Source organism: Rutidosis leptorrhynchoides, chromosome 4, assembly GCF_046630445.1.
Source record: "Rutidosis leptorrhynchoides isolate AG116_Rl617_1_P2 chromosome 4, CSIRO_AGI_Rlap_v1, whole genome shotgun sequence".
NCBI classification, from domain to species: domain Eukaryota; kingdom Viridiplantae; phylum Streptophyta; class Magnoliopsida; order Asterales; family Asteraceae; genus Rutidosis; species Rutidosis leptorrhynchoides.
Genome location: NC_092336.1, coordinates 364,555,248 through 364,568,166, shown reverse-complemented (window position 1 = coordinate 364,568,166; position 12,919 = coordinate 364,555,248).

Genomic DNA, 12,919 nt, shown 5'->3' with positions numbered 1-12,919 from the left:
GAAACCCAAGACTGAAATAGTCCAAGCATCATCAAGTCTTGCTTCTCAGTCCGGGTCATTAATTTATAATAGATGTACAAGACGTCTGTATTTTGGTCACCAAAACCATGATTCGTGTGTTGTAATGAATGTTCAGACCTTGTTGAATGTTTCATCTAATGAACCTAATGCTCTAAATTCTCTGAATGTATCTGCTTACAAGGAACCCGAGATAACTGGGGTCCCTAAAACTTGTGCTTAACTCTGTTTTGCAGGTTATCCCAGCATGTGTTTGGCATCTGGATTCTGGTTGTTCCAGACACATGACTGGTGATAAATCAATGTTGACAAACTATGTCAACAAGTTCCTAGGTACAGTTCGCTTTGGAAATGATGAAATTTCAACCATCGAAGGGTATGGTGATTATGTGTTCAATGGTGTAACCATTAAACGCGTGTCCTATGTTCGAGGCCTTGGGTGCTGTCTCTTCAGTGTTAGTCAATTCTGTGACAGTGATCTTTGCATGATCTTTGAAAGGTCCATGTGCTTTGTTCAAAACATGGAGGGAGACAATTTACTCGAAGGAAAACGTGAATCCACTCTTTATTTTTTTGCCATGAAAAACATGTCTTCTGATCTTCAACCACTCTGTCTGGTTTCTAAAGCTTCCTCTGAAACCTCATGGTTGTGGCATCACCGGATGTCACACCTTCACTCTCAGAACCTCAACAAACTTGTTTCCAATAATCTTGTTGACGGTGTTCCACTCATCTCATTTGATTCCACACACGTTTTCCCTTCCTGTGCTATGGGAAAGGTTCATAAATCCTCCCACAAATCAAAAACCGAATTCAACACCACCAGTCCATTAAATATGCTACATATGGATCTTTGTGGACCAATGCGTGTTTCCAGTCTAGGTGGTCAAAAATACATTCTGGTGATTGTTGATGACTATTCTCGTTACACCTGGGTCAGATTTCTGAAAAGCAAGTCTGAAACTCCCAAAACAATCATTGAATTCCTAAAAAGAATTCAACTCTCCATCAATAAACTGGTCCAAACCCTCAGAACTGATAACGGCACGGAATTTCAAAACTCGGTTCTTAATTCTTTTCTTGACCAGGCCGGTATCACCCATCAATCCTCTGCCGCTCGCACTCCACAACAAAATGGCGTAGTTGAAAGACGAAATCATACTCTTGTTGAAGCCGCAAGAACAATGCTTGTTTATTCCAAATTACCTCCGTCCCTCTGGGCTGAGGCTGTTAACACTGCATGCTTCACCCAAAATCGGTCCATCATTAATCGTCGGTTCGACAAAACTCCACATGAACTTCTTTTCAATCATCGACCCAACGTGAAGTACTTTCGCATATTTCGATGTGTGTGCTATGTTCTAAATGATGAGGACAACCTTGGAAAGTTTGATGTTCGTGGTGATGAAGCAATATTTATTGGCTACTCTCAAGATCATGTGGCATATCGTGTTTATAATCGTCGAACTTGAGTCATTAAAGAAAGCACCAATGTCAAGTTTAATGAGATATCTGGAATTGTGCTTGGTCATAACGGCTCTCGCCCTGGACCCAATTCTGATCCTCACTTCCGACATGTTCCACTGGCCACCTCTGATGATCTGGATGTGTTGTTTGAACCCATCATCCCTCCAATATCATCAAACCCCACGGTACCCTCTGAACCGGCTCTCCCCGAATCAATCACAATCGGTTCCTCTACTCCAGCGGTGGTGGGCGAATCACCATCCGACGAAAGTAATTCCTTCGAATTTCTTCTTCTAGATGACCTTGACACTGGAGTGTCTTCCTCAAACAATGCTCCTATTTCCAACTCTCATCCTCCAGCTGTTGAATCATCTCCTCTCGAATCTAGTGAAGATACTCCTTCAAATGAAACAGATACTAGGTCGTTAGACGCTGTAACTCCTCCCATACTTTCCACTGAACAAAATGCAGATACCCTTGTTCCTCTGTGGGAAGAAAATGCCACCTACCCTACTGACAACACTGAACTTTATGGATCCTCATATTCTTCGCATACCGTCACCTCTCTTAATGATAGATCTACCTCTCCTCTTCCACATTCCATGAAATGGACTGCGGATCATCCAATTCATCAAATCATTGGTGATCCAGACACTCCTGTCCGCACTCGCAAGGCATCCAATAATGAATGCCTCTTCGCTACCTTTCTGAGCACGATCGAACCTAAAACTGCCTTTGAGGCCCTCCAATATCCTGACTGGACTATAGCCATGCAAGAAGAAATTCATCAATTTGATCGGCTTGAAGTATGGGAACTTGTTCCTCGTCCATCTAGAAAAACCATTTTTGATACCAAGTGGATCTTCAAAAATAAGAAGGATCCTCACGGCATCATCATTCGTAACAAAGCACGTCTTGTATCAAAAGGATATAGACAACAAGAAGGAATTGACTACGATGAAACATTTGTTCATGTGGATCGATTAGAAGCCATCCATCTATTTCTTTCATATGCTGCTCACAAGCGGTTCACCGTTTATCAAATAGATGTAAAAACTGCTTTTCTGAACGGCATTCTTCAAGAAGAGGTCTATGTCAGTCAACCTGAAGGTTTGGTAGACTCCAAACGCCCCAACCACGTGTATCTCCTTTCCAAGGCTCTTTATGGTCTAAAACAGGCGCCCAGGCGTGGTATGAAACCCTGACCGCATTTCTTCTCAAGAACGGCTTCTCACGTGGAACCATTGACACGACTCTATTCATCAGAAAAATAGAAAGAACATATCTTATTAATTCAAGTCTATGTTGATGACATCATCTTTGGCTCCACTTCCCCCGCTCTCTTATATGAGTTTTCTGAACTCATGAAGAACAAGTTCGAAATGAGCATGCTCGAAGAACTCCATTTCTTTCTAGGATTAGAAGTTAAACAACTTCCAAAGGGGATTTTCATCGGTCAATCAAAATGCATTTATGATATGTTCAAAAAGTTTAACTTTCCTGAGATGAAAATCAGCCCCACTCCAATGTCAATCAACATATCATTAAATGCTAATCTGGATGGTCAATCTTTCTATCAAACTCTCTATAGGAGCCTCATTGGCTCATTGATGTATCTCACTGCTAGTAGACCCGACATCATGTTTGATGTATGTATATGTGCCCGTTTTTAGGCCAACCCTAGGTATTCTCACTACAAGGCTGTAATGAGAATCTTTAGCTATATCAAAGGCATGCCCAATCTCAGACTCTGGTATCCCTTCAGGACAGGCTTCAACCTTACAGCATTCACGGATGCTGATCATGGTGGTGACCAAGTAAACCGGAAAAGCACCTCTGGTGGTCTCCAATTCCTAGGTCACAAGTTAGTCAGCTGGTCCTCTCGTAAGCAAAACTGTATCTCTCTTTCCACTGCTGAATCTGAGTACATTGAAGCTGCAAGCTATTGCTCCCAAGTATTGTGGATGCAGTCCTAACTACTTGACTATGGATTCAGATTCCACAAAATCCCGATCTACTGTGACTCTCAGAGTGCCATTTCTATCTCTATCAATCCTGTTCACCACTCCGGAACCAAACACATTGACATTCGCTATCACTTTATTAAAGATCATGTTGAAAAAGGGAATGTTGAATTGTATTTTGTATCCACCCAAAGTCAACTTGCTGACTTACTAACCAAGGCCCTAGATGAACCCACATTTAAAAATCTGGTTTATAAAATTGGCATGGTTGATTTCTTTTCCATTTAGGAACCTGGCAAGTGCCTAGGGGGAGTGATGCACTTGCGTAGGGAGAGTATTGTGTTTTTCAAAATCTGATACATCACATTTTGAGGGGGAGATGAGAACGATGGCTCTCACATAAATTACAGTGTGAGACCCGGTTTCATAAGTTGATTTTCAAAATCCAAAATGACTTTTACACAAATAACAATGTAAAACTCGCTCTTTCAAAACTAACTCTCCTAAAACTGGCAACTGTCTAGGGGGAGTTAACATCAAAATGTCAGCAATGACGGAGGATGTGTCCTGGTGACTGCCTCAGGAGGATGTGTCTAAATAACTGCATCAAAAATCTCAGTCAACAAATGACGGAGGATGTGTCCCTGTGACTGCCTCAAGAGGATGTGTCTATATGACTGCCTCAAACTCACAGTCAACAAATGATGAAGGATGTGTCATTAGAACTGCCTTAAGAGGATGTGTCTATATGACTGCCTCATGGTTCCTGGTCTCACTAATTGTTAAAACCTGAGAAAATTAAATTTTGAAAAATAATTAAAGTTTAAACACTAACTTGATTATTTCACAGAATTTCTTAAAATTCTTAAAGGTTATCATGCTGTACCAAAACCCCCTTAAAATCCAAACCTGCCCAAAGTTTTCGAGCAAATTCTTATGCTGAAGGTTTTCGAGCAACTATGCAAATAGTGTAATTTTCGTACAAAGCATCTGAACTTATTGTTTCTCAAGGATGAAAGTTCACTTTTTAACCCATCACTTTCAAATCTCACTTTAAAACTACTTTATTCAAGGCCCACTTGCTCTCTAGGAACACCCTCGTCATCATCATTGTTCACCTTCTTCAAACTTAAACTAAATCGGTATTTTTTCTTTAAATTCATGTGTTTGTGGTTAAATTTGTTGTCTTGTAGAAGAGTTATAGTCTCTATAATCACTTAAATACACAAAAATGCCATGATTTGCATGCTTATTTGATGAATCTCTGTTTTTGTGTGTACAGGGTTGTCGAACCCTAAGAACTTGAACTGATCAATTGTCCCTTTAAAGCAAATATGTTATGATAAATTGACTTAGGGTTCTTGTCTGTGATAAATAGAACATGATTACTTCCTCTAATCCATTGTTAGATGCTTGTGTCCTTTCAATTTCAAATAGGGGTCAATTTTAGGGTTCACGACTAAATCTGAGCAAATCTGATGTCTAGCCTTAATTCATGCTTTTGATCGAGTTAGGTTTATCATAGATTTCACTCTTTAAAACTCTATTTGGCCTAATTTGTTGATTTTTCTGCTAAGTGATGAATGTGTATTCAAACAGACAGAGTGCTCGAAAACTTCATGTTTTCGAGCGCTCGAAAACCCTTGATGCTCGAAAATGTACTCTGACTGAAAACCTTTACTATCTGAAAAAATGTTCAATGACCGAATACTTGCTGGTCGAAATATTTTGTCTGAAAAACACGTATGAAAATTGAGTACTGACTGAAAACTCTCTGCTCGAAATGGTTGTCTGAAAAGTATGCCTGAAAAATGTTTAGTGCCTGAAAACTCCCTGCTCGAAATGCTCTGTCTGAAAACCTGTCTGAAAATGAGTACTAGTGCATGCTCGAAAACCCCTTGTTGCCTGAAAACCTTCCCTTGCTCGAAAAGTGTTTCTGCCCAAAATTTTCTAAGTGTTGGAAATGTTTTAAAACTGTCTTTGACAAATTTTAATTGAAATAATTAAATGTTTTTGACACAACCTTTTCAAACACACCATATGAACTGTGTTTTAACTAACCATGCTCGTGATACAACAGTAATGTCGAACAATGCCTTTTTCGAAGAAGATGTCCCCACCCCATGTGACTACTGGATCCCCATATTGCTAAACCACCCAATGCGCAACGTATTCACTGAGTTCGAGCATGCTTCTGAGCAGCAGCTTCTCTTGATGCGAGACACCATGACTTACCATCCATCTGTTGATGACACCCCTGACTCCTTTTCCTTTATAGTCAATCAAAACCCTGATCGGAGAGTCTCATTCACTCTAACTGACATGAGAAGATTCTTAGGCATCCCTGCAAGAGCTGAATATGATGCATTCCCTTCCAAGAATGAGATGTTAGCAGCCGTACAACAAATTGGATATGCTGGAGAGGTCACAAAGATAAGAGCGTTCAAAAAACAATGTATGGCACAACGATGGGCAGTACTGTATACATTTGTTAACCGATGTTTCAACCCAATGCAGACTGGATCCGACCACATCACCATTTTCTTGTTAAAGATCTTCTATGGAATCGTGTTCCTCCCAACTGCTGATTTTGGCCGAGTTATCTGGGATCGCATGATAGAAATACACTCAGCACCTCTCCCATCATACATTCAATTTCAAAGATTCTATGCAAACATTCTCTCAGGCATCATTGATGACAGCATCAGAACTCCAGAACCTATCCCTATAGATCGGGTTGAACCATTTGTGGAGCAGGAATACATCTCATATATTCAAAAGAGAATAGGGTTCAAGAATGTTCAAGCTCAACTCATACCTGCTCATTTACTAAATCTCGGACGACGAGACGATCTAAGAATAACGAGCTACTTAAGAGAGATAGGAGCTCCTATGGATCCCCTACCACCCGGGGAACCTGCCCAAGGAGCTGATAGGACACCTGGTGAGGGGTCTAGTAAGCGAGGGTCAAAGAAAAGAAAACTTGAGGGGAAAAGAATTGAGGGTGAAAATAGGCCTAAAAGAAAATCAAAACCAAAGCAGGTAACCTCTGAACAACTCCAGAAGGTTCTTCACGATATTGATCGAAGTGATAAGGATGGAAATAAGGGTGGGGTTGAAAAATCAAGAGAGGATATGCGGACCGGGAGTGAGATGGGGCAAAAAGAAAATGTTAGCCCCCCCCCCCCACCCCCCCACCCCAAACATTAGGAAGCCACTCAAATGCACAAACATCTATTTCATATGAGTTAGAATCGGCATCTATAGATGAGATTTGCCAAAAACAATTTGAAAATGTGTCTAGTGCTCGCAAGGATTTGGTGCAGTCCTATACCGAACGCTCAGTGTCTATAGCTCAGACTGCAACAACAGGCGTAGAGCTTAGCAAATCTCTGGAAATTTCTTCTCTAAGATCGCTTGGAAGTCCTGTTTCAGCAGGCCTCACTGCCCAGCTCTCTATCTCAATAGCGGTGACAACTGAGTTTCGTCAAGAATCTCATGATGTTTTCACTAACACTTCTTTGCAGGGCTCCATCACATCCTCACCAATTATCTCCATGGCTCTTTCACCACCACGATTAACATCACCACCACTTGATCTTAATGCTTCCCCACCACAGTTATCACGTACAATCATAACATCATCTCCTATCACCCAGACTGTCACTCATCTACCAAATCTCACGTACATTCAACGGGAAAACGAATTCCACGCTTATCTTCTCTCAGTTAATCTTTCTGAGGGTGACTACATCAGGAAAGCTATCTTTGGTCTTCTCAACTCTCTTCAACTCATCCTGAATTATCCACCAGTACTTGAACCAATCCCGTGTCATGCTGATCAACCATCTTCCTCCAGGCGACATGATGACCCCGATTCCGGCGGCCAACATGAGGGGGAGAATATCGGAGGAAGATCCACTTGCATATCACTCAATCTATTAGTCAAACACAAACTCCACTTAGCTCTTCCAGGAAAGGGAAATAAATTATGGATGACTCTGATATGCCTGAAGGAATGGTCGAAGGGATCGATTACACAGTAGAAGAAGATGATGTTGCCCCGAAGGACATGACGTGATCACAATCAACTCTGATGATGAAGATGATTTCGATGAAGTTATGTTTGTTGATGTCAAAGAAGAAGTTGAAACCGAAATCAAAATATTCGAAGCAGTGGTTACCTCAGCCGAAACCACCCTTGCTATGGTGGTGTACACAAATCCTGACATCGAACCCATCACCTCTCAGTCTGAAACAATCATTTCATCTGCACCACAGCTTATCATCCCAAAATCTGAAGAAGAAGAGGAAGAATTCTTCACAAACTTGAAACCCCTACCTACTACGGTCATTGAAGGAGCATTCACTAAAGAAAATTACGTAAACTTAGAAGCTTCGGACGAGGAAGAGCTGAATGAATTTGACCAATTTGTCACTAAGGAATACACCGGTGAACCTGCACCAAGGTTTCCCAAACCAACCGTACCACCACCTCCTGATCAATCCACATCATCCGATCCTCAACATGGAGAATTCAACAAACACATATCACTTTCGATCAAACTTGGTGAACCTCAATCTGAAGAAGTATTACAGGGCTGTTGGCTGGAGGAACAAGCTTATAGGATCTTCGTAAATGAAGATAAACTCAAAAACGTGCCAGTAGCTGAATGGTTCAAACCAACCGGGTGTTATGATTTTCTCAATGATAAAGAAAAGTTGATAATGTACCATTACCAAAGGAGGGTTTATAAGAACGTGGATGAGTTTGAAATGGAAGACCAGAAAGAGAATCTAATTATCATCATAAACAGTGTGTTCTGCAGATCATTATCTAAAAGAGTGTATACTCCATTTTTAGAGTAATTCGTTCAAACGACCATGAATACATGTTCTCGGAGTATGATCTGATTGAACTCAATCCAGTTGATGTATTGTTTCTATACAATTGGTTGAGAAACAAAATAAGAAAGACTTGGGTTATCAAAACGGCAATCGAAAGGGTGAGAAGGTTCATGAAAGACAGAATTAAACTGGCTTCTCAATATGATCTGCAGCTAGGTGTCGAATCTATTCAAAAGAAGATTCTGCTCTCCGCACCAAATCAAACCATCGGCGATCTGGATTTGTCTTCATTTAGGATTTGCTACTGCTTAGACGCCCTTGAAGAAGGTTTCATATTTCGCAACAAGATCAAAAAGCCAATTTTCATCCGTAAATCCGAGCTGCCAAAATACTCTGACGGGACTCTCAAGCGTGCACTAAAGTTCTTCGAAATATGCAAACGAACAGAAAACATTGGGAACTACCAAAAGCTAATGACAAACGAGATGGAAAATCACATCAATTAACTTCTTGAATTCAGGTTGTACATGAGGCAGTTTGACACTTCACTGGGAATCAACAGAAAGAAAAACTACTTCACAGGCTCATAATATGTGCCAAGGTTCGAATACAAAATCACCAGCCTCAAACAGTTCATCATTTCCAAACACTATGAAAGGAATTACACACCGGGAAGTGACATGATCAAGGCGATGAAAACTGAGGAAGAAGCAAAGAAAAAGGCCTCGGAAGGTGCGAGCCAAAGCTGATGATTAGGTGATGATATTTTTGAAAACCGCACGCCAAGGGGGAGATTGTTGACATATATCTATGTAATAGATTAGTGGCGTACGGTTTTATCTTTGTTATGTATTGTATTTACTGTTTTACCATGGTAACTTTGTATCTTTTGAAACTTGGGAGGTTGTCATATATAAACAACCTCCCCACAACTATTGTAACTAGTTATCCATTTTGCACTAAATCATCTTATAATTTCTCTCATGTGTTCTTGATAACTAATACTTCTAACCCACTAATCAACTCACAAACCATCGATCTAGGCTTCATTAGGGACTAACAAATACGTTCTTCCATGGGTTAATAGAAGAAAATTCGTTCGAATATATCCAACACTTTAATGATCTTTGTGATATCTATAAAAACAAGGATGTCACCGATGATGCTTTTAAGTTAAGGACATTTCCATTTACACTGCACGAAGAAGCAAAAGTTTGGTTAAGGAGCTTGCCATCCGATTCCATAAGAACTTTTCAAGATTTAACCAATGATTTTATCAATCACTTCTTCCCACCATCAAAAGTAGAATGACTTCGATTGGAGATTAATGGGTTCACCCAACGGGGTGATGAGACTTTGTATGATGCGTGGGTACTATTCAAGAAAATGCTAAGAGCTTTCCCACCGCACGATTTGACGAAGAAGGAGTACATCAATACATTTTACCGGGGGGGTATTCATGTGTAAATCACCAAATGCGGCCAAAATTTTGTTAGAAGACATCTCGTTTAACACATACGAATGGGCACCTTCACCACGAGATTTGACAAGGAAAAGTGTTGCACAAGTTGAGAGTGATAATGGGAAAGTGACACTTGCAAGCTTGAACAATCAATTTCAAATGTATGGGAAAGAATTGAAGAAGCTACAACAAAAGATAGTCGCATTTTAAGTAGGTTGTCAAAGATGCGAAGGGCCGCATCTCACCAAGAATTGCCCTTAAATTACTCAATGCAACCATGTGGATCTAGATGACATTCCCATGAATTCGGATGCTCATGTAAATTACGTGAGTAATCAAAACTATCAATGGGGAGGAACATCAAACCAAGGCTATTACAACCCTAATCAAAAGAAAGTTTTATTCAACAATCAAACCAATACATCACCCGGATTCACAAACCAAAACCAAAACTGAAATCAAAGTTACAACAACAACTATAACCAAAACCGAAACAACAACTTCCAATACCAAAACCAATAACCTTACAACAACCAACCTTATAACAACCAATCCAATTCAAATTATCAAAACAACCAAGGTTATAGTCAACCACAAAATAACCAAGGTTACAATCAACAACCTCAACAAAATACTCAACAATCCCAACATTCGAAGAGTTTAGAGGAAATGATGCAAAGTTATATAAAGAAGGTAGAATCTACCAAAGCATTATTATTGACAGAGAATGAGTCATTGAAACAACAAATACGAAACCAACAAGCCTTATTTCAAAACCTTGAAAGTACCGTTGGAAGACTTTCAAGCCAAGTTGCCAAAAGACCGCAAGGAACTTGACCTTTAGACACTCAAATTAACCCAAACAACAACTACAACAATAACTGAAACAACCAACAACCTCAACAACAACAACAACACAAGAACCATCTCTATTGAAAATGTCAACGAAATTGAATTTGTCAATGCCATTTCAACAAGAAGCGGTTTAACTTATGAGGAACCGCAAATCCAAAACATCCCCAACCCAAACACCAAACCCTACTACACCTACTTCGCAAACCGTTGAGAATGAATCAAGTATTAATGGGGATTCGCAAGAAGCAAGGGTTGAAAAGGATGCACCACGTAGGGTTAAGGGTAAAAAGAATGAAGGAGCACCTTTGAGGAAGTACATGGAACCGATTCCATATCTGCAAGCTTTGAGGAAGGAAAAAGTTGAAACGCAACAAAAGGACTTCATCGAAATGATGAAACAAGTTCATGTCAACATGCCACTCATCCAAGTCCTTAAGGGCATGTTTAATTATGGGAAGTTCATTAAAAATCTTTTATCTTCAAAAGGAAAATATGAAGAGGTGTCGGCTACATTTCTCGTAGAGGAACGTTCGGCTATCTTGCAAAAGCAAAAGATGCCTCCCAAATTGGGTGATCCGGGTCGTTTTGTAATCCCATGTAATATGGGCGGGTCGGAAGTGTATAATGCACTTGTCGACTTGGGGCTAGTGTAAATCTTATACCCTATTCAATTTATAAAAAGTTAAATCTTGGGGAACTAAAATCGACCAGAATGGTTTTAAAAATGGGAAATTAAACGTTTGATACACCAATCGGCATAGCCGAAGACCTTATGGTCAAAGTTGGTAAATTGACCTTTCCGGCCGATTTCGTGATCCTCGAAATGCTCGAGGATGAACATGTCCCAATAATTTTGGGACTACCTTTTCTAAACACCGCCGATACAATTATTTTCGTGCAATAAAATAAACTAAGTATTGGGGTGAAAGATGAAAGACTTGATTTTTATGTGCGTGAAGTTGATAAGAAACAAAATTTGTCAAATATTAAGTCCTTTAGTCAAATCGAGGTCGTGAATTCGTGTAAAGAAAATGACTTTAAAGCTTTATTGGCGGTTGACACTCCGGATGTTGACCAATTTGATAAAAATGAGGATTTTGATGTTGATAAAGAGTTTGAAATGTTTATGAAAACGGTTTTGAAAACGCTTGTGAAAGTATTATTGATAGGAAACATTGTGAAATGCTTTAAGTAACCCAACCATGGTCAAGACAGTAAATTTAGACCTAAATGTAGGGGGGTTGTTGTTGGTAAAAAGGCCTTGTTGAACTCAATTATGGAGAATGTTGTTGAGAAGGTGGTTAAACCCACCCAAGCTCGTAAAAAGGATGAAAAATGTTGTTTTGACAAAGTTAAAAAGAAGTCATTGCAAAAACCGATTTTAAAAGAAAAAGTCAAGGTCGATAATCACTATGTGAAACACCAAAGGTTCAAACCGGGTGACCAGGTCTTGTTATTTAATCTTGATTTCAAAAAGTCACCCGGTCGGTCTGAGTCAAGATGACATGGGCCGTTTCTTGTTAAATGCATACTTGAAAAAGAATTTGTTGAGTTGATTGGAAAGGGCAACCCATTTAAAGTTCATGGGGATCGTTTGAAACTCTTCAACAATGAAGACAAGCCAATCGGGCTTGATGACATCGCTTTTAAACCACCATGACCACCCTTGTGCTAAAACGGGTCAATTGATAGACCCTAGACCAAAACAATCACACTTGTGTTATACTTGTTCATTTTAGATTGCATTTCATGTAGGATTGTCTGATATTGCTTTTGTTAGTTGCATTTGCATATAGTTGCATTTCATGCATATGGGTAAACTAGAAAATACCAAAAATAGTTTGTGAATGGGTCAAATTGGAATTAAAACTGCAAAAATTGCATTCAGGTATGAAAGCAGCGCTTTTGATCTTCAAAAGCGGCGCTCTTGTTTCTAAAAACGACGCTTTATCCTATGATTTTGGACCAAAAATGGACAGTGTTCTACATCGACGCTTTTGTTTGCAAAAGCGGCGCTTTTGTTCTTCAGGAACGGTGCTTTTATTTCAAAATCGGTGCTCCTGGACCTGGGTACTTAAATTTTCTGCACGACCCAAACACTTCAAGATAGTGAAGCTTTTGATATGGAATTAAATGTAGGGGGAGCACCTTGCCCCATCAGTGTTTGAATGCGGGATATTTGATATGCGCTAATATCATGAAGCGATCTTTGTGTTTGTTGTTTGCTGAATTGTTTTCAGGGAAGTGGAAAAGGAAAAGGCCTTGCAAAATCAACCAATGTTGCAAGTAAATTTGTTTGATGCTA